Below are 21,502 nucleotides of genomic sequence, written 5' to 3' on the forward strand. Positions count from 1 at the left end.
GACACGAAGCACACTGCTCACCAAGGGCAAGGCAAACGGGGAGTGACAGGACGGGGCATGAGCACTACTACAGCCCTTGTGGAGTATCGCAAAGGGCCCGCCACTTGGCTAGACACTCTAGGAGTGTTTAAGCTCATGTAGTGCTCATAACCCTCGGGTGGGAAGGGCATAATCGCCCACATTTTGCAGATGAGCGCATGGAGGCTACTCAGCAATGGCAGTTGACTTGCTGAAGGTCACAGAGCTGGTAAGTGGTGGGCTAGAGGATTCCCATCCAGATGGGCTTGACTTCAAAGCCCCGGCTAATTAAAAATACTATTTTTTTTGTACTAAATCAAGAAATATCTCGTGCTAGATTCTATTAAAGGTGAGCGGTAACAGAGGCCACCATTCAGGAATAAATTTGTAGTTGGAAAATTTAGAATTAAGACGATCATCAATTAGGTTATTTTTCTGGAAATAGAGAAAGATCTGCTGTTACCGGGTTTTAGTGGCAGAAGGGTCCAGAACCTTATTGAAGAACTGTGTGTATGTGTGTGTTTGGGAAAGAGGGAGTTGGTTGAGTGTGTGTGAGAGTGTGTGTGTGTGGGGGTGGTTGAGCGGAGGAGGGGCTGAGGGAAGCTGACCCAGGCTGGATGCCCAGGAAAGGGGCTTATTCAAGAGCATTCTAGGCATGGAGTGCAGGCAGGAAGCACAGCCAGGTTAGCTGCTGTCTGGGAGAGTCGTTTTGGCTTTGGTCTGGACTCTGCAGGTTTCTGCCAGAAAGGATCATATGTTCTCAGGAAACAGGCCTGGGAACAAACTAATTTGATCATTTCTCTTCCCTGCTCCATAACCTTCAATGGTTCCCCATTGTATCCCAAATAAACCTCGTAAGCTTTAACCTTGATGTTTTAAAGCTCAGCCCCAGTTGACTTTCCCAGCCCTGTCTCCCACTCATCACCCCACAAAAACTTCATGCCTGGGTGGAGCTGGTTCACTTTGTATTCCGTTAGCCCAATGTGGAGTCACTCCCTTCTCCATCCTGTTCCTTTCAAATCTACTTGAGTAAAACCTCGCTCCTTCTCCAAGCTTCATTCCGGGCTGGCTCCCCCAGGAAGCCTACTCTGACTGACCATGTAGAAGCCAACGCGACTGTTCCTTCTTTGCACTAAACACATAATACTGATCACTTGTTCCTGGAACTGAGATGATTTAAGTGCTTGTCATATCAGTCCTAGTAGGCACAGTGTCCTCGTGGGCAGAGGCAATGTCTCACAGTGGCTAGTGTATAAATGAATGAATTTGTTACCATCCGCCAATAGGCTTCTATATAATAGTGCAGTTCATTTGGAAAGGACTTAACTTGAACTTGCTTAACTTGTATGTTCCATGGGCCGGGAGATAGCTCACTCTATACAGGACACACTTTACCATGTGCAAGAACAAGGGTTCAAGACCCCGGTCTCCACATGAAACACCATGCAATATGGAAGCTTCCTGAGTGGCTGGAGCAGTCCTGTGGTGTCTCTCCTTTCTCTTTCTTCCTCTTTCACCTTCTTTTAAGAGAGAAAAAGACAGAGAATCTGCCACGGAGTAAGGAATGGTGCAGGTAGATTGGTGAAGCAGTACTACAGGACTGAATCTCTCTCTCTTTTAAATATTTTATTTATTTATTAATGGGAATGATAGGAGGAGAGAGAAAGAACCAGACATCACGCTGGTACTCGTGCTGCTGGGAATTGAACTCAGGACCTCATGTTTGAGAGTCCAGTGCTTTATCCACTGTGCTTCCTCCCAGATCGCAGGTGCAGGTAGAAAACCCTATTGGCAAAATTAAGAAAAACTGTTTTTCAAGATTTGAGGCACTAGGGTGTTTTTTTGTTTGTTTGTTTTTGTTATTTGTTTGTTTGCATCTAAGTGGTAAGTATACATTTGTTCAAACATGCATTCAATAGCCTCATGTAGAATATATATATACATATATATATATATACATATATATATTTCTTTTTTCTTCTGTCAACCTTGTTTGAGGGTTTAAATCCTCCACCGAATGGGGTATCCTATGAACTAGGTCCTTAGTGCTGCCTGGGCGGCTGGGGTGCTGCCTCTGCACCTGTGCACACTTCCTGTGTTTTCTGGGCCCCCACATTTGCCTGTCACTTGGCTAGGGTCTTGGTTCCCATTGTTCTCTGTGTGGCTACTGAGAGCCATTGTTTGCCAAGCAGCCACCTCCCCTCTGTAGGTGAGTAACAGCCCAGGGAGAGACAGGGGAGGAAGCTGCTATTGAAAATCCTTGGTAACAAGCCAAGTAATTTCTCCCATTTCCAGCTCCCGCCTTGCTCTCTGATCACAATGGGGAGGGATAGACATTCCCGACTAAGCACAGTCTCTTCCCACTCTACTCAGCAGCTCTCACACCTTGTCTCTGGTGCACTTGTAAGTTTGCAAAATTAAATCAGCAACATCCCAAGCTGGACCAGTCACAGACACCAGAAAAAGAGCCATTCCGATTCTGGCCCAAAGCCAGCTGCTGCTCAGTTTTGTCATTCTCTGCACAAATCGGGACTTACCTGAATGGAAAAAGAAAAAAAAAAATTTTGTTCTCTTGGCTCTCCCTTTTTCAGGAAGTTGGAGGATGATTTTGTTTTGGTGGCAACCAAGATACTTTTTGCTCTGTTTGTCGAGGTCAGAGGCAGTTTGCATAGTGGCCAGGATGGCAGAGCTTTGGGGGGTCACTGTGGGACTCAGCCTTCCGTATGTTGCCTGTGGGCTTTGTTTGGGGAGATAGAGTGGTGGTCAGTCTTCTAAACCATACAGTGCATTGCTTTCTCATGTGCAAAGCAGGACTCATCATTCTTGCTGGTAGCTGTTGAGACAATTAGATGAGCTAAAAAGCAAACGGTTTCAATCATGGAGGATGGGGGCACTGGAGGATGGCTGGCATGCGGCGCGGTGACAGAGTGTCGGGTTCCTGGGGGGGGATGAGCCAGCCCAGCTCCCACTTCTCTGTCTGGCCTGTTGGCCACCAGGAGACAGATGAAGAGAGGGGAATCTTGGGCCAGCAGAGGCAGGGGTGCGTTCTCTGAGGGGTCTTCTAGCCTACCATGGCAGCGGACGCGATACAACAAACCTCCTCAGGGTAGCATGGCGGGGAACGGGACCCCCCACTTGTAACTTGCAGTTATAAGTTTATAACGGGGTAGCTGTGCAGGGGAAGTAGCCAGGCTGGCCAGTGAGACCAGTATCTCCTTATAAGGGAAAAGAGAGCTAGGCAGTGAGAAGGTGTGGATGGTGATGCAGGACCGGGGAAATAGAAATTTAAGGAAGGCGAAGCCCTCCAGAGGGAGGAGGGGTGGGGTGATGCGGCGAGGCTGACAGGAAGGTTGGAATTCCCCCGCATACTCTGGCCACATCTCGCTCGTCCACAAGGCTGGCATGTCAAGGGGAATCTGACAGACGAGCTTCCGGGGGGTCAACCATCCATGCTCACACACGCATTAGACCCACAACAGGACACATGTTGTCTTGGTATATTGAGGCCCTGGGGTTGATTTCTGACATCACACACACACAGAAAAAGGGAATTACGGCGTCAGCAGAGGCAGGCTGAAGAGCCTGCTCTGATGCCCTCACCTTTCCCCAAAGACCACAGCCTCCTTTCTTTGAGTCGTCTACTAACCAAAATCCAAACCTAAACATGCTAAACATAAAGGCCTTTTTTTCCTTTTGATTTTTCTCTTTACTTGGGCTCTAATTCATATTACTTTATTCAGGTCTGTGCAATATTCCACCACCCCCACCCCCCATGTTCTTTTTCAGCAAAAAAGGACTTTTTTAGGACTTTGTAGAAGGGGTATATCAGTGTGAAAAGGGATTATAGACCCCTCTTTTGCCCTCAGGGAGTTTGAGGTCTGTCCAGACTGAATGAAAGTGCCCCACTCCTATAAAATGTGACCAGTGTGAAGTCCACTGGAAATGAGATGCCAGCCCCTCGACTTGGGGCCTGTCACTAAAACGTGTCACTGGTCTGCCTTATTTTAATTGTGGTTCCCCTTCTCTGCTATCATCAAATTAAAGAAAGCCCAGACGCAGTAGTCTAGCGACATTGTTCTATTGTCATCCTGCAAATTATGTGGAAAGAACAAATTGTTTTTCTGGGGAAAGTTTCAACTGAATTTATGAGCCTGTGGACAAATTGCCTGTTATTGCTCTTAAAAAAAATTTTTTTTTAATACTGTCAATTGACTAATTGCAGCCTTAAAAAGAAAAAAAAAACCTCTTACATGTTCTTGGAGCTTGAAAATGTCTAAATCTCAATGCTGCGTTCTTTCCCTGTAATGACACAGAGATGGCGAGAGAGCGCCTTTGTCTTAAATTAGAACGGCAGACAGAGAGGCTGTGCTTTGCCCCTGCTCACAGAGTGAGGGGCCTGGACAGGCTCTGGAACCCAGGACCCCTGACTTCAGACCCATTGTTCTTTTTGCTACTTTACTCTGTAGTCAACTAGTTCCGCACCATTTAACCAACATTTAATTAACTAAAAGTGGAAACAGATAGCCTTGAAATGAATCCAAGCAATGTTACATAGCTAACTTTTTATTATTATTATTAGTTGAATGTTTCCATTAACTTTTCCAGTGGCTGCTCTCTGGTACCCCCTTGGAGCAGTGCGCAGAATTGAGTCAGTGCTCAACCGGTACTTATTCAGTAAACAAATCGCTTAGCTGCCTGGGTTTGGCTGCAGGGTGGGGTTAGGAGGTTGACTCGATGAAGACAAAGTTGAATGTTTAATTCACTCTTTGATTTGCCAAGTATTTATTAAGTTTCTCCTCTATGTACAGCACTCCATGGAGTAGAACACTGCGCACATGTGGCCCTAGGCAAGCCATTTAACCTCTGGGAGCCTCCGTTGCCTCAGCTTTAAGAGAGAGGAATAATAATAATAGTACCTAACCCACTCGACTGCTGTTGGGATCAAATAGGCTAATGTGGATAGAAAGCCTGGCGAGGAGGCTCGCGCACACCAGCGGGTGCCTAGTAAATGGTTAAGGCGGCAATTATCCATCTCTGTGCTATGTGCTTATATGCGGTTCATACCCCAAGGTTCCAGAGCTCAGTGGAGTGGTTTGCCACACTCTCAAGGGCAGGCCCGGAAAACCACAGCTGATCTGCTTCAGAGCACAGAACAGAGGCACACTGGGAGCTGGCTGGGTCCAGCTAACAAGATATCCCCCTCACCTTCATTTGACGTGACAGGGTGGGATGGGGTGGGATGGGGGAGAAGGAGACCAGATGGCTCCATGCTGGTCACTTGCACTGTGGGGGGAAAGGAAGAAACCATCCTACACTCCTTTGAGGTCTGCAAGGCTGGCACATAATCCAACACAGATGAAGCGGCTTAATAAGAGAAAATAAGAAAGAGAAATGCATTGCCGCATGTGTTCCTCCTGTCCACACGGCAGAGTCCCAGGGCCTTGGGCAAGCTCATCCTTGTGGTCTTCGGTACTGACTGGGGGTTTGGAGGGACCAGGCAATGCCATATGTGTTCTGCCAACTCCAGGAAGAAAGGGATTTGGGGGAGTCCTGCAAAATGCAAGGCAGCCGCATAATGATCCTGGGTCCATGCTCCCAGAGAGGTGAAAAATATGAAAGCTTCCAGTGGAGGGGATGGGACGTGGAACTCTGGTGGTGGGAAATGTGTGGACTTTTATCCCTCTTATCCTGTGGTTTTGTCGATATTTTCTATTTTATAAATTAAGTTAAAAAAAAAAACAACAAGGCAGCAGCAGACCAGGGCTCCGTTTTTGCTTGTGTCAGGAGAGGTCAGGAGCAGGGGACTCCACAGCCTGGCTCTGGGGAGTGGTGATGCCCCATGGTCTCCTTAAACCAGATTCCCTGACAAGCCTTTGTTTCAGAGTGAATCTATGTTTTGCCTTGAAGGCTTCCTCTCATGAAGTCCATTCTTTTGCCAAACCCGTACTTTGGGGTGGTGGTGGTAGGGGAGGCATAACAGACTTTTGTTCCCTTTTACCACCCTCCACATGGGACCTCCACTCAGCAACCTTTGGGGGTTCTGGGGACTTGGAGCACCTCTCGATCAGATGTTCATGTGGGGTGGCAGGACATTGGATGGGGCCTTGCTGTATGGGGACTGTGATAGGTTCCTGTTATAGAAAGATGGAGCTGGGCCGGAGGGATAGCTCATCAGGTGGGGTGTCGGGCTCTTGCCTTGCCACATGTGTGACCCAGGTTTAAACCCTGGCTCCACAGGCAAGTGCCACAGCACTTGGGCCAGCTCTAATATTGTCTTTTTTTTTTTTTCATATATATACATGTATATCGGAAAAAGCATATATCTGTAGATCTGAAAAAGCATCTAGGGAGTGGTGAAATTGCACATGTATAAGGTCCTAATTTGTGGGAAGGAAAGAAGGTAAAAAGGTGTTGTTAAAATTCGGAGGCTCCAGCTGGCCGGGCTAGCTTCACGGGTGGGTAACAGAGATGACCAGAGACATATGGCTGGGCAGGGAAGCTGTATTTCTTTATTCAAGAACAACGATTCATAAACTAACCCAAACTAATCACCAAACAGAACTCTGTTGCCTCTTTCCCCCTGAGGCGGCGCCAAGCACTCTTGAACTCTGCAACTCTGGAACTCTCTCGGGGTTCCTTGGGGGCGGGGACAAGCGGGCCCACGAAAACTAGCAGGACTGAACCAATTTTCTTGGCAGGGGGAGAGCTAGAACAACCCAATGTAAAGCATACAACAATTTTCTCTCTCTCTCTCTTTTTTTTAACTAAATGACCACAGTATCAGGGGTGTGGGGTGAACAGAAACCTCTATCATACAGGCATTTTTAAAAAAGAAACTGGCACAAACATGGAGAAACATGTAAGCAAGTAACAAGAACCAGTGTGCTGCCAAGGGAAGGCCTGAGGGGGCCATTTTTTTGCCTCTGTGGGCAAAATTTTATCAGCTTAAAAAAAACATTTTTTGCCTCTGGGGGACGTACTTGCCTCAACAGGCATTTGTATGGGGGTGGGGAATGGCCTAGAGTCCCAAAGGCAGCTGGCTGCGATTTACTTATTATGAAACAAAACTTGTTATTAGCATAACCACAGCACAATCTAAAATTTCTAATAGAGAAGGAATTTGAGACTTTTACATATCAACAACGTCTTTTTAACCTTTTGTTACACCCATTCAAGATGGAGACACACCCTAGGTGTGCACCTCAGGCATGAGAATAATTAGCATAGCCATTGTGCGATCTACCATTTCTAATAGAGAAGGTAATGGAGAGTTTTACTTATCAACAAGTCTATTTAACCTTTTGTTATACCCATTCAAGATGGAGACACACCCTAGGTGTGTGCAGGTCTTTAGACCAACTTAGTTAAAATATATTGATTGTTAACTAATTTTTACCTCAGACTTTAAATGTAAGTTAATTTTATCTTTATGAGAATTACGTTGAAAACCTTTTTTATTTAACTTTGTCTAGTAAGAATTTAGCCTTAAAGTTACATTTTTAACCTTAAAGTTACTGTTTACCAAACTTTAAACATACACATAAACATGGTCATTAATACACAAGGAGAGAAACCTTTGTTACGAAGACATGTCATTTCAAACACGAATTTAGATATGTACTGTCTTAGTTGTTGGGGGGGTGCGTTGTCCAGTGGTGGTCTCTTGGGCAGCTTCACTTCTAGGAATTGTAGGTTGTGATCTCTGGATGAATCTCTGCGTATTTTAGCTCGTCTGCCTTCAGACCCAAGCTGGAGATCTCGGCCAGGATGTCCAGTTTCGGCAGGGAGCCCAGGGGTCCAGGAGGTCCGGAATCGTTCCAGAATTCATAGCACGAGGGCGGGCGGGCCAGCCTTGTAGAAGGCACGGGCCGAGGTGCCCAGGGGTGGCGGCCATGATAGGCCGCCGCGGCCCTGCCCCATGGCCCTGTCATATCTGCTGCCCTGCTCGCAGTGGCCAAGCAGTGTGGAGGGATCCCGCGTCCAGTACCCTGCACCACGCGGTAGAGAACCGGCTCTTGTGGGCTGGCCTCAGGCTGGCATTGGGCCCCTGTGTGTAGGCATCGGGCTCCTGCATGTTGGCATCAGGCTCCAACGTGTTGGCATCGGGCTCTTGCGTGTTAGCGTTGGGCTCCTGTGTGCTGGCGTCAGCCTCCTGCGGGCTGCAGGGTTGCGGGTGCGGTGCGCGGGGTTGTCTGGGCGCAGCCGGCTGGCTGGCTGTTCCACCAGGTGGAAACAGCAGCTCCGCGCCTCGCCTCCTGCCCGCTGGCTCTTCCCAACTCTTCTGGCTGTTTTGAGTGTGCCCAAGCGAGTGGAAACCACAGAGTGGTCCAGAGATAAATGTTCCAGAAACAGCAAAACAGTCTCATGAAGAAAGAGCAGAGGCCTTTGGAGATCTCTTCACAAGCAGAAGAGAAGGCCATAGTACATAGGTAGCCAAATTGTCTTCACTTATCTGAGAGATGCGCAGGTCAGGTCCACGTGGGCGCCATTTGTTGTTAAAATTCGGAGGCTCCAGCTGGCCGGCCTAGCTTCACGGGTGGGTAACAGAGACTGGAGGACACACGGCTGGGCAGGGAAGCTGTATTTCTTTATTCAGGAACAATGATTTATAAACTAAGACAAACTAATCACCAAACAGAACTCTGCTGCCTCTTTCCCCCACGGCGGCACCAAGCACTCTCGAACTCTGCAACTCTGGAACTCTCTCGGGGTTCCTTGGGGGCGGGGACAAGTGGGCCCACGAAAACTAGCAGGACTAAACCAATTTTCTTGGCAGGGGGAGAGCTAGAACAACCCAATGTAAAGCATACAACGAAATTGCACATGTATGAGGTCCTAACTTGTGGGAAGGAAAGAAGGTAAAAAGGAAGGAAAGAAGTTAGGAAGGAAGAAAGGATGGAGTGGAAGCATTTGGTGCAGGTAATGCTGGACCTTCTGCTGTCTTGTATCTCCTCTCTCCAGCGAAGGAAAGTCTTGCCTGGAGCCCCCAGTGCTCCAACCTCAGTCTCCCATGTAGCAGAATTCTCCAGAAGCTGAGTTCTTGGAGGCAGGGGGAGGGACCAAAGAGCCCAGCTCATCCCCATGGGTCCTGTCTCTGGCAGATGGGGAGGGGGTGCCTGTGAATACACAGAGTGACCCTCCCCCATTTTGAGTCACCCCAGCCCCAGCTGTGGTGCAGGTAGTACTGCCTTGGTTTGTCTGGTGGTGAAGCTGCTGGCCCCTCATCCCATCTACAGTCTGACGTTCTTGCTCTCCCACTGGTAGCTGCCTCCGACCCTTGCGGGGGGGGGGGGCAGGGGGGAGGCACTTAGGAAGACAACAAAGCAAGCTGTCACCAATCTATTAGCAATCCACTTCCATTAAGCATAAGAGGTGGCAGAGGGGCAGAGTGGGAGGAGAAAAGGGGACAAAGACAACTCTGTCAGTTTACTCTCACCAGGATTCCAGATGCAATGGGGACCCTCCGGAGGCCTTAGCAGACTGGGCAAGGCTGATTGTCTCTTTGGAGGGGGCAGTAGGGTTCAAAGATGTTATAGGGGCACAGGGGAAAAATTTCCCATACCCCTCCAGGTTCTTTTTAGGCTAGTCAAACAGATTAACATCGGACAGATTAGTAGAAACAAAAGAACAAATTTAATTACATTTGTGTGGGGAATTTTCATGAGTGTACATACTACAGTAAATGGGACAGACTTGGGGTTTTTTATTCTTGAGCCAATGGTGAGGATGGTAGTGGGGGTGGTGGTTGGGACATCAGAGAAAGAAGACAAGGATCTCATGAAAAAGTGAGGTGATTTATATGATAAATCAGATGCTCTAGATGCTTGTCTCTAAAGTGAGAAGGCTATTTCTGGAGAGGATCCTAAATCTGGCTCTATATTCTTTAAGGTAATTAAAGTAATGGTGGCAGTTTCTTTTAAAGCCTGCGGGGCTTCAGTTAACCTTAACTCTTAACTCCGCATGACAAGGTGATGCATATTGGGGGGGGGGGAGTAGTTCAGGACACCTTGAAGCAGTCTACGTGAACATTATAGAGAGGCCTGAACTTCTCTGCCCTTGCTGCTTTCTTCCACTAGAAGAATAAAGTATCCATGTGCAAGCTGTACCAATTTGTGAAGTTTATATCTAAGATAAGCTTCAAATCTTGAAGTCTAACATAAATTGCCCTGGCTGATCCCATGGCACAGTTACTTCTCTGTCCCCACTTCTGTCTGGCCCCTGATCTATTGTGTCTGTTTATTCTCTTGTTTGTGTCTCCCAGTTGTCTGATTTTCCACGTCACCCTCCATATTTTTCTTCCATTGTTGGATTAGATCAGTGGTTCCCAGCCAGGGAGGAGGCATTTCAGGTGGGGAAGCAGTGCTTGGTAATCTGTGGGACTTTGTCTCAAGGATAAAGGGTGGGTCATGCTGAGCCTCAGCAGTCTGTGGAGAGGGACCAGGGAGCCCAAACATCCTGTAATGAGCGGGCTGGCCTCACACCCAGGTGTCCCAAGTGGATCTGTTACCATTAGAAGAAGGGAACTCAGAGGTCACTGGATTCCCATGGGACTGACTCCTGCTGACTCACAGGAGATTGATAAAGAGCTGCAGTGGAGTGAAATACAGAGGTTCTGTTTCCTTTCCATGGATGGAGAGTCCCATCTGCTTACCTGGAGCACCACCTTCCAGTGGGAAACCCCCATAGTGAGCAAAGATCAGGGGTCATGGGAAGCAAGTGTACCCTGAGGTCCAGTGTACCACACTCATGACAGTCAGAAATCCGGGAATCCTCATGTCAGTCAGTCTAGCTGCCTCTCTGAGCCAGACCTGTATTAACTCCAACAGACATTTGGTTTTTGCACTGTAGGACCTGAGTGATAGTCTGTCCTTGCCTGAGCTTGGGCTTTAAGGTTCTTGCTTTGGCCCTCCTCTGCCTGGATCTTGCAGTTCCCTGCCCTAATAGAATCTCTCTCCCAGGCCCATTGCCAGGTGCACACCTTGAGGCCAAGGATGGCCAGGGAGCAGCTGTTTTGTAGGTGGTGGGGAAACAGAGCTGGGACATGTGGCCTGAGATCAGGGATGGAGCCTTGGCACCTTGCCTATTACTCCAGCCTTACCCTCTAGAGAAATTACCATCACTTCCAGTTCTCCTGGGAGAAGGCTGGTCTCTCCCTAACTAGATTTAGGGCCATTCACTCCCCAACTCACTCAGACCTTGGGTTTCTCTCCAGTGACTTGACTTAGTTTAATCACATGCTTTTTGTTGGCTTCTATAGGGTCAGTGTGGCAGTGGCAATTGAAGGATAGGGTGAGACAGTCTACTGCAACTTCACACAATTACAGTGGACCCCCCCCCCTTTTATTGTAGTGTGACAGTAGCTCTGCTCTTACCATATTTGTTCCTCTGTTCCCCCCTCCCCCATATTTCGTCTACTCTGCTTTCTTAAAAGTCCCATCCGAGGGGTTGTGCACAGGACCGTAAACTTACCCCATCGAGCAGTAAAATTGCAGGATGGGTAGAGCTTCTGTATAAACATTAGAGGTTTTGATGTTTCAGGCTGTAGTTCTGGAAGCTTCTTTGATCTTTTACTGACCAGTAAATTATTTATTGGGCCTGTCATAAAGATAAAGCAAAGCCTATAAACCATATTTATAGTATCACAAAAATTTCCCCTCCTCCCCGGCATCCTCAGAGGTGGACCAAGGCCCTGGAGATAATGAAGCGCCAGAGGCTGGAGCTCCACTAAGGCCTTCTCCACTTTTTTGCCACGTTAAAAATACCCTTTAAAAATACCTGCATTCCTTTGAACTGTTTGCCTGCCTTCTACAATTTGGTTTGAACCACCCGTCCCCCTCTTTTTTCTGATTATTATATCTAATTCATTTTTCTTTGATGCAGAGCTGAAATTCTCTGAGGTTTATGTTCACTAGGCCTGTGGGAGGTCACCTGTCTTCTTTGCCTGAATCTTGGTCTAGTTCCCGCTTGTCCTTGTGAACACCCAGTTCCCAGGCCTGGTCCAATGGCTGGTTCCTTCCCATCTATGAGAATGCCTGTCAGCCTCTGGGAAGTACTGTGCCCAGTCAGAAGCCAGTGCCAATCGACACTTTGGGCTGGGCTGGATGAGGAGGGTCCATTCTATGTGCACGAGTAGCTCTCTGTCAGACACTGAACACCTCCTTTCAATTTCTGTTTCCTTTGACTTTAAAAAAAAATTTTTTTAAATATTTATTTATTTCCTTTTGTTGCCCTTGTTGTTTTATTGTTGTAGTTATTATTGCTGTTATGGATGTCATAATTGTTGGATAGGACAGAGAGAAATGGAGAGAGGAGGAGAAGACAGAGGGGGGAGAGAAAGACAGACACCTGCAGACCTGCTTCACCGCCTGTGAAGCGACTCCCCTGCAGTTGGGGAGCCGGGGGCTCAAACACGGATCCTCAAGCCGATCCTTGCGCTTTGTGCCACGTGCGCTTAACCCCCTGCGCTACCGCCCGACTCCCTCTTTTGACTTTTAACTAGCACCTTCCTCGATTAGAACACGAAGGCAGAGCAGACAAGAAAAGCAGTGGATCCCTTCCTGAACACCAGTGCAGTACGGTTTTCCCCAGGACACCTGTTTGCTATTTGGATATCAGACTGACTGTAATCTGTTTCCATTTTCATTCTGCATATCCCCGCCAGGAGCTGGAGGCTCTGCTGTGGATATCCTGCTGTTTCCATTTGGCCAACGGAGGAGCTAGATTAGATTCCTATTTGCTATGCGGACACTCCCATCTGACATCCATTAGATGTGTCAGGGAGAGCCCAGAAAATGCAGTGCCTCTGTTTATTCAGGGTGAGGTGGGGTGACAGCTTGGAGGATGTCACCAGTTGCTTTGAAGACTCCAAGATGACTTTCCTTTTTCCTCTGCATGGTAGTGAATCTTGGCTCAGGGTATTTGTATTCTCTGGATGTGGATGTGGGAAGCTAGTTCAGTGTCAGAACACAGGACTTGCATGCCTGAGGCCCAAGTGACTCCGGGTTCCATTCCTGGCACTGCCATATGCTAGAGCTGAGTGGTGCTCTAGTCTAGAGACCCCCCACCACCACCACCGTGGGCCGAGAGCCTTTGAGGAACAGCCCTGAAGAACTGCAGAACTCAGGGTAGAAAATGCCCACTGTGCAGCTGGGGAATCAGGTTGATAAGTTAACTCAGTTGTTTCCACCAGCCTACCCAGCTTTTCTGTCTTCTTTCCTGCTGCCAACCCTCCTTTTTTTCCCCAACATTTTCTTTTAAAAAATTATTTACTTATTTTTGTGAGAGAATGAGGAGAGAGAGACAGAAAGAGGAAAAAGATACCAGAGTACTGCTGAGCTCTGGTACATGGTGGTATTAGGGATTGAACCTGGAACCTCTGGGACTCTCAGGGATGAAAGTCTGGTGCTCTAACAGGCTGAGCTATCTTTCTACCACACCCCCACCCCAGCTCTTCTTTGGGGTGCGTCTCTCCCTATTCTTCTATTCCCTCTGAGGCCCTGAGCAGTCAGACCTGAATGGTGAATGGATCACTGCTGTGTGTCTCCAGATAGTCAGGAAGGCAGGGCCATGCGACACAGAAAAGCTCAGTGCGCCATGTCCTGCAAATTGCCTCGCCTGGTGCTGGGCACAAGGGGAACTCACTTTGGTGAGCGCTTCCTGATCTCTTAAGTCCTGGGAGTCACATGAGTCTGAGTTTGCTGCCTTCCAGAGCAACTGCTCCCAGAATCCTGACAATGTGCAGACCTAGCTCAGCCTTAGGGCTCCTGAGTGGCCAAGACCTTTCAGACCTCATTACTATCCTTCTGGGGGCCCATTCCATCAGGGGTCTCCTCCTTTCCTACACGTCTCTCTCTCTGGTCCTCCATCCATGATGCCTGACCTGACCTGACCTGACCTGGACAGCCCTGGGTCATTTGCTGCTCTTGTCCCACCCTAGCTCTGCCTCCAGCAGCTGCTTCTCAGGTTTCCCACTTCAGGGGGACAGCTCCTTTTAAAAGAGAGCCTTGTTTCCTGTGACAAGGACAATCCTTCAGAATTGACAGCGCCTGTCTCTGCATCTCACACTCTGCCACTGGCTCTCAACCTGGAGCCTAAGTGACTTGTCATCTTCTCTTGTCAGTTGCTGACTGGGCTGGCAAGGCTGCTCCTCCCTCCCCACTGGAGCCCTAATCCACTCCCTTTGATATCACAATCCTCTCCCTGGCACCTCGCAGCCCTCTCTGCTCTGCAGGGTCTCTCAGCTCCAGGGAGAGAGATGGGAATAACAGCAACAAGGACCCTCTGAAAAGAAAGAAAGAATTCTGTCCATCTCCACCTCCTCCCCTCCCCTTTCCCAGAAAAGCATTTCTAGCAAAGACCCAGGAATAAGGAGAAGAGTGGAGAGGTCCTCAGACAGAGAGAAGGCTCTGTTTGCCCCTGCTGCTCCAAGTGGGCTTGTTGGCTTCTCTATTTGAGTAGCAGCCACAGAGAGCTGACTCCTGCCTTCTGGTGCTCCCGGGAGAGCTGGGTGGCCAACAGCAGGGCAGGTCTTGTTTCCAGAACCTGGAGCATGTAGGCCTCCAGAGGTCCCTTAAGTACACCCCTTGAGAGGCCATGGACTCAGCTTTGGAAGGCAGGGAGCAGGAGGGGTGGGCAAACAGCAGGCTCTGGAATTCTAGGTGCTCTATATGTGGGGCTTGACATGGAATATGGCCAACTTCTCAAGTCAGACCAAGGACTGTGTGTGTGTGTGTGTGTGTGTGTGTGTGTGTGTGTCACTTAAGTCTCTCCCCACCCCACCTCCCTCTCCAAGCAGGGTGGCTTCTGAGGTCTCTGTCTCTTGGGTGGTGTGGTCTGCCTGGCCGGGGCCACTGGGCCAGCTCTCAGAGTCGAGGCATCCACTCTGGCTTGACTGTTTGCTCCACCTGTGGATTAGCCTTGTCACTCGCTGTGGATGAGTGTTCTCAGCTTCTCTAACCCTCAGAGCATCCCTGTGTAAGGTTAGCGTTGGGTTCTTAAGGCAAGCCTTTACCTGCTGTTTCCCATGAGTGGCTTTGCTTCCTGGGGTCTCACTTCCTCTTTTGTAAGTGGAGGGTGGGCCATCTGACTGGCTCAACTGACCTTAACATGGAGCCATGTGGAGATGGACATGAAAATCCTTTGTAAAGTCTGTAGAGAAGGGAAGTTTTCTTTTCTTTTCTTTCTTTCTTTCTTTTTTTTTTTTTTTTTTTGAGAGTGAGAGAGAGCGCTCTGGCACCCCAGGTGCTGGAGACCAAACTCAGGGCCTCACTCATGTTATGTTTGGACTCTTCCACTGTGCCACCTCCTGGGATGCAAGTGGTGGTTGGCTATTTATTTGTTTATTTATTTATTCTCTATTTTGCCACCAGGATTATTGAGGAGGCTTGGTGCCTGCAGGACGAATCCACTGCTCCCAGTGGAAATTGAGAGCGGTGGGGGAGATAGAGAGGGAGAGAGAAAGACACCTGCAGACCTGCTTCACCACTTGTGAAGCATCCTCACTGCAGGTGGGGAGCAGGGGCTCAAACCTGGGTCATTGCTCATGGTAAATGTGCACCATTGCCTGGTTCCCTTGTGGTGGTTATTTGTAACTTTCTCTTCCATTCAAGTGTGTCTGTGGCTTAGGGAGAAGGAATAGAATTGAATTTGCCTTAAATGCTTCGAAATGGTTTCTAGGCAGCAAATCCTTTATCATCCCTTCCTTGACAGCCCCTTTATCAAGGGGCTCACATATCCCCCAAGCCCTCCTGTTTCTCCCTGCTGACTCCCCACCCCCAGAGTGGGGAGACTCCATGTCTAGTTGTCAAGGAGCCTCTTGGGGACCTGACTCCCCCATCCTCCTCTCTGTAGTCCTGGCATTCACAGCTCCCATTGATCTGAGTTTTCACTTGTTGGAGAGCCCTGCTGACTCTGACCTTCAGGCCTTTCCATATGCTGCTTCCTTCACCTGCTGCCCCCCTACAGACTTCTGCAGTGCCTGTGACTCCTTGCGGTTTCTGTTTCCCTCTTGAATGTAAACACACGTGGCAGGGGTGATGCCTGCTTTGTTCGTGGGTACATTCCCTGCCCCCGATACAGGGTCTGGCAGGTGACATAATCTGGAAGGAACTCACTGCAGGAAGAAATGGCAAGCCAGTCCTGTACAAAAACCTACAGAAACCGAGCTGGGCTCGAGCCCAGTCACATTGAGCTGTTGGGCTCATTGAGTTTTCTAGGGGCTCACGCCCCCTCCTCAGCAGCGGCAGGTGGGTTGGCAGGAGAAAAAGATTCACTCAACATACAGGGGGATCTACCTAGTTTGTGAAGACGTTGTGTCCAGAAGGGAGAAGAATGGGGTAGGTAGGGGCCTGGGGCTGTGAGGAGAGGTGGGGGAGCCCATGTGATGCATGTTTAGCAACAGCATAGGAAGGGTCGGTCGTCAGATGGCCTTTCTGGAGCTGTCCAGAAAGTTGGACAAGGGAGTCAGGGCGGTAGTGCAGCAGGTTAAGCGCACATGCGAAGCGCAAGGACTGGCGTGAGGATCCCAGTTCGAGCCCCGGCTCCCCACCTGCAGGGAAGTCATTTCACAGGCAGTGAAGTAGGTCTGCAGGTGTCTATCTTTCTCTCCCCCTCTCTGTCTTCCCATCCTCTCTCCATTTCTCTCTGTCCTATCCAACAATGACATCAACAACAATAACAACAACAACAACAACAACAACAAAAAGACACCAAGGGCAACAAAAGGGAAAATAAATAATAATAAAAAAAAGAAATATGGGCAATACTCCCCATCTTTGTCATCTGGGTTACTAAGGGAGGGGCAAGAGCAAAGTGGTCTTCAAAGGAGCTTAACTGCAGAGAAATCTAGATTCCAAAGAGGTACTTGCTGTGCCATGTCTCCAGGGTAGGCCTCCACCTTCAGAATCTCTGAGTTGTACCCCTCAGCCATCAGCCTAGAAGCAAGGCTACATACGTAGCCTGGATTGCCCTGCACTGCAGACCAGCCTGCAGTGGTGTAGACAGTTGGCAGACATCCAGTCTAGTCCTAGAGTATAGCGCTCTGCCTCTGAGTCTTGATTCCCAGTCCACAGCCTTTGTTCTTATGCTCTCTGCCCGCTGACTCTCCCAAACACAGCCTATCAGTGGTCATCCCCAGCCAGCCTGCATGTGTCAGTCCTAGCCCAGACCTAGGTTCTCTTTCAGAACCAACACCCAATTAAAGCCGCCTCTCCATGGGATATCCTGCTGGGACAGTGGCATTCACAGGAGGAGGCCAGTGATTATGGTTTAGACTTGCAAATGGGGTTGATAAATAGGTTTTGCTGAGAGGTGGGACAGACAGCTGGACTGAGTGAGCAATAGCAGCAGCACATAGTAAGTGAGAAAGATTTGCTCCCTAGAAAGGGGCCTCTCCAGGGACAGCTTCCTGGCAAGAGATCCTTTAAGTGAATTCATTTTGGCAGTTTCTGCCTCTTTCAGAGAATTCCCTGGACATTTTCATATCATTCTCTCTCTCTCTCTCTCTCTCATCTCTTTCTCTCCTAAAGGGAAAAATACTCCAAATAATAGAAGGTAATAGAAGCATCCACACTTACTCACATACTACACATGGACTTTTACAAGCATCCATCCATCCATCCATCCATCCATCCATCCATCCATCCATCCATCCATCCATCCATTCTCCTTTCATCCCCTCAACTAGTACTGTGACCCCTTTCTTTATCAGGCACTACACTGAGTTCTGGCCACATAATTATGAGAGTGATTTTCATTCCCCACTCTTTCCTCCACACTAAGGTGTCGTTAGGACCTGGGATGGAATATTCAATCTGCCTTTGTCAGACTGTCCCCAGGGCCCTTGCCAGTCCCCACTCAAGGCTAGCATAGTGGATGTATTGTGTGAACACAGATGGGAAGGATCTGGCCCTCTGACCTTTTTGATTTCTCAGCACCATTCTCTAAAGAAAAGATCTGGAGGGGGCCAGGCAGTGGCTCACCTGGTTAAGTGCACACTTAGCAGTGTGCAAGGACCTGAGTTCAAGCCCCTGGTCCCCGCCTGCAGGGGGAAAACTTCACAAGTGGTGAAGCAGGGCTGCAGGTGTCTTTCTCTCTCTCTTTCCCTTTCTATTTCCACTCTCCTCTCAATTTCCTTCTATCTCTATCTAATAGTAAATGAATATTTAAAAAGGAAAGGAAAATCTTAAAAAGAAATAAAGGAAGAAGAAGAAAAAGAAAGGAAGAAGAAAGAAAGAAAGAAAGAAAGAAAGAAAGAAAGAAAGAAAGAAAGAAAGAAAGAAAAGAACTGGAGGCCATGGAAGTGAGCCCCTAGGGAGGGTGTTACAGCATTCTTCAGGACCCATCAGTCCCATCTGCTGTAAAACTGTCACGGTGAAGGTGTCCAGTTGTGTGACAACAGTGTGGATTGTGCCCCCCCAAGCTTGTCTGTCACCTGCCAATGCACATGGTTCTGGTCTGTTTAGTGTGAACGATGCTGCTCACACACACACACAGGGCAGTGTCAGTGTCCAGTATCTCGAGAGAAAGACACAGCTCTTTGTTTAGTCCCAAACACTCAAGATGCCAAAACCCACCTCCCTTTGCTTCTAGCTTTTATTTCTCAAGTTCTGTTCATCGAAGGGTGACTGAGAGTGGAAACTCACACCACCCCAAGCTACATTTGCGAATCTGACTAATGAGGCGGTAGCAAGGCGTCTAAGAGGGGCTTGTCCCTCTTCCCTCTCCCTTACCCATCTGCCTGCTCCATGCTGGGCACAGAAAGTGTCACCACTCAGGCAAATGCTGAACATTTGGCCAAGAACAGTTCCAGCTCTTTGGCTTCCAGGAACTCACACATCCTTTGGAGGAATCCTTTCAAATATTTTGTTAAAGATTCATTGCCTTGTCATTTAATTTAAAGGTTGACTCTTCAGCCTCAAACCCCTTTGTCTACAAAAAATATAGATAGCAGAGCAATGAATTGAATATAGCACTGACTGAATATAGTTTCAAGCCTGCCGTGAAGATACCGAAGACTTCTGTTTCTAAGGCCCTGGGTACTGGAGCACATGCATGCACACGTGCACACATGCACACATAAGACATACACATGTTCCGCAAACACACACATCACACACACATATCTGCCCATTTAGATGAGAGAGCAGGAGAGCCAGTGTTTAACACAGTGCCTTTTTGCCCTTTTGGGCTCCAAGTAGGTAAAAATAATAAAATAAAATAAAAATGAGGGCATTAGCTCGGTATAGTGTCTTAATCTACTCAAGACACAGTAATAAAAATACCATATACTGGGAGGTTTGCTAGTGATGCTTTTAATTTCTCACTATTTCAGAGATTTGGAAGTTGAAGGTGAAGATGCTTTCAAATTTAGTATCTGCTGAAAGTCCACTTCCTCATGGAAGGACCTTGTTGCTGTGTCCTTCACCTGGCAAAAGGGCAAGGGAGCTTTCTGTGACTCTCCCATAAGGACATTCACGCCATTTCATGAAGGCTTCCCCCCTCATGATCTAGTCCCTCACCAAGACCCCACACTAGAGGTTAGGGTTTCAGCATGTGCACGGGGGATGCACAGACAATCAGTTTATAGCTGTACTGTCTCTTTGCCCACTCTGACTCCACTGGTTTTAAAGGACCTTATTCTTGGTGGGGAGGAGGGGAACTGACTCAATTGTTGCCCCGGCCTGCGGGGTTATCGACGGAAACCTAGGGTAGGGGGCAAGAGAATGGAGGGGACAAGAGACACGAAGAACGAGAGCAAGTCATGAGGTCTGATCAAGCTCTGAAAATTTTATTTTGCAGCCACAATTTATGCACAAACAAGGAGGAAGTTCTGCTAAGGTAGTGGGGGAGGGAGGTGGGTGAGCAACTTTCCAAACAGTTAGATGGTAATCGCAGTTACAGTGATCGGAATGTCCGCTCACAGTGATCGGAATGTCTGCTCACCAGTTATGTGAGAGACTTAGCTAAGGTTTTGGCTCCCGGCAGATTGTAAAGGCACTGGTTCGAGATGGCAGGAAAGGGCTGATCTGGGATCTGGAATCAGTCAGAGACAACACCTTTCAAACTGAGCATCCTTGCCTCTGCCTTTCTCTCAAGTGCCTTCCCCCTCCAAGGGTGGTGGGGAGTGGATGCAAGGACTGGCTCCCATTATCTTTGAATATCCCCACCTTTCTGGCTTGAATTCTCTATGCTTTCCCTTATTTCCATCTCCTGGTCAAACTTTAAGTTAGAGCAGCTCCAAGCAAAAACACAGGACTTAGCCATGAGCAGTAGGTAAAATCAATACTGCTGTGGAGTAGAGACATGTCAGACACACTGGAGTCTGCTGAGAGGCAGAGGATATTTTGCTCGGTGCTAGCAAGTATCCCTCCATAGATCCATTCGTGTGCTCCAATGGGTAGAGCATTGTGTTTTGTGGGCTGTGATGGCTACACAGATGAATGAGACAAGGTGCCAATCTAAAGAGCTTAAACTGACCACCCCAATATAAGGTGAACTGTTAAACCCAGATGCCACAGGAGTTCCAGGGAGCAAAGAGCACCTCCAGTGAGAGATTAGGAAGGATTTCACAGCCACCAAGAGGATGGCTAATATTTCAACAGGCCTTAGGAGGGGGGCGGGATGGGACTTGATTAGAGGGTAATCACCCAGAGGAGGAGGAGTGAAGGATTGGGCCATGATGACATGTTGCAGGATGTGTGTGTCTGGCTGTGGTGTCGGCTGTGGGGAGGGCAGTGAAAGAAGGCAGGGTGGGGAAGGGCAACTGGCACAGACGATCCATTTTGATTGAGTGGGTCATATCAACTAGGGCTGGTGCCATGGATAGAATAGTGGTCTTATAGATGTCAGTACCCCAACCCCTAGAATTTGTATGTTACCTTGTATGGCAAAAGGGACTTTGCAACTATAAGTAGCCAAGCCTCTGTGATAGGGAGACCGCCCTGGGTGATCCAGGTAGACCCTGTAATCCTGAAGTCCTCAAGAGGAGAAGGGAGATAGCTCAGTGGGTAGAGTATAGAACTTGCATGCATGCAGTCCCAAGTTTGGTTCCCAGCACTGCATATACTGTAGTGGTGCTCTGGTAGCTCTCTGATAAAATAACTAAATAGATTAGTATTTTTAAATAAGAGGGAGAAAGAGAATCAAGGGAAAGAAAAGGCCATATGAGTTCTTAGCAGAAGTAAGAAAGAGATACATCCACAAGCCAAGGAAAGTTGACAGCCTCTGAAACTTAAGACTCAAGGAGTGAAGTCTCCCCTTGAAGTCTCAAAAAGAAATGCAGCAATGTTGCAAAGCACAAGGACTGGTGTAAGGATCCCGGTTTGAGCCCTGGCTCCCCACCTGCCAGGGAATTGCTTCACAAGTGGTGAAGCAGGTCTGCAGGTGTCTATCTTTCTCTCTCCCTCTGTCTTCCCCCTCCTCTCTCCATTTCTCTCTGTCCTGTCCAACAATGACAGCAATAATAACTACAACAATAAAACAACAA

At 48.3% G+C, this 21,502-nt stretch overlaps 1 long non-coding RNA gene across 1 annotated transcript in view; it reads left to right on the plus strand.

Annotated features, from left to right (window-relative positions):
* Positions 1-12,678: 12,678 nt before the first annotated feature.
* The window catches only part of LOC132534999 (uncharacterized), a 380,416-nt gene continuing 371,592 nt past the window's right edge, over positions 12,679-21,502 (plus strand). The window contains exon 1 of the long non-coding RNA XR_009546770.1: positions 12,679-12,932. This is a non-coding gene — a long non-coding RNA (uncharacterized LOC132534999). The remainder of the gene's footprint in view (positions 12,933-21,502) is intronic.

Source organism: Erinaceus europaeus, chromosome 20, assembly GCF_950295315.1.
Source record: "Erinaceus europaeus chromosome 20, mEriEur2.1, whole genome shotgun sequence".
NCBI classification, from domain to species: Eukaryota; Metazoa; Chordata; class Mammalia; order Eulipotyphla; family Erinaceidae; genus Erinaceus; species Erinaceus europaeus.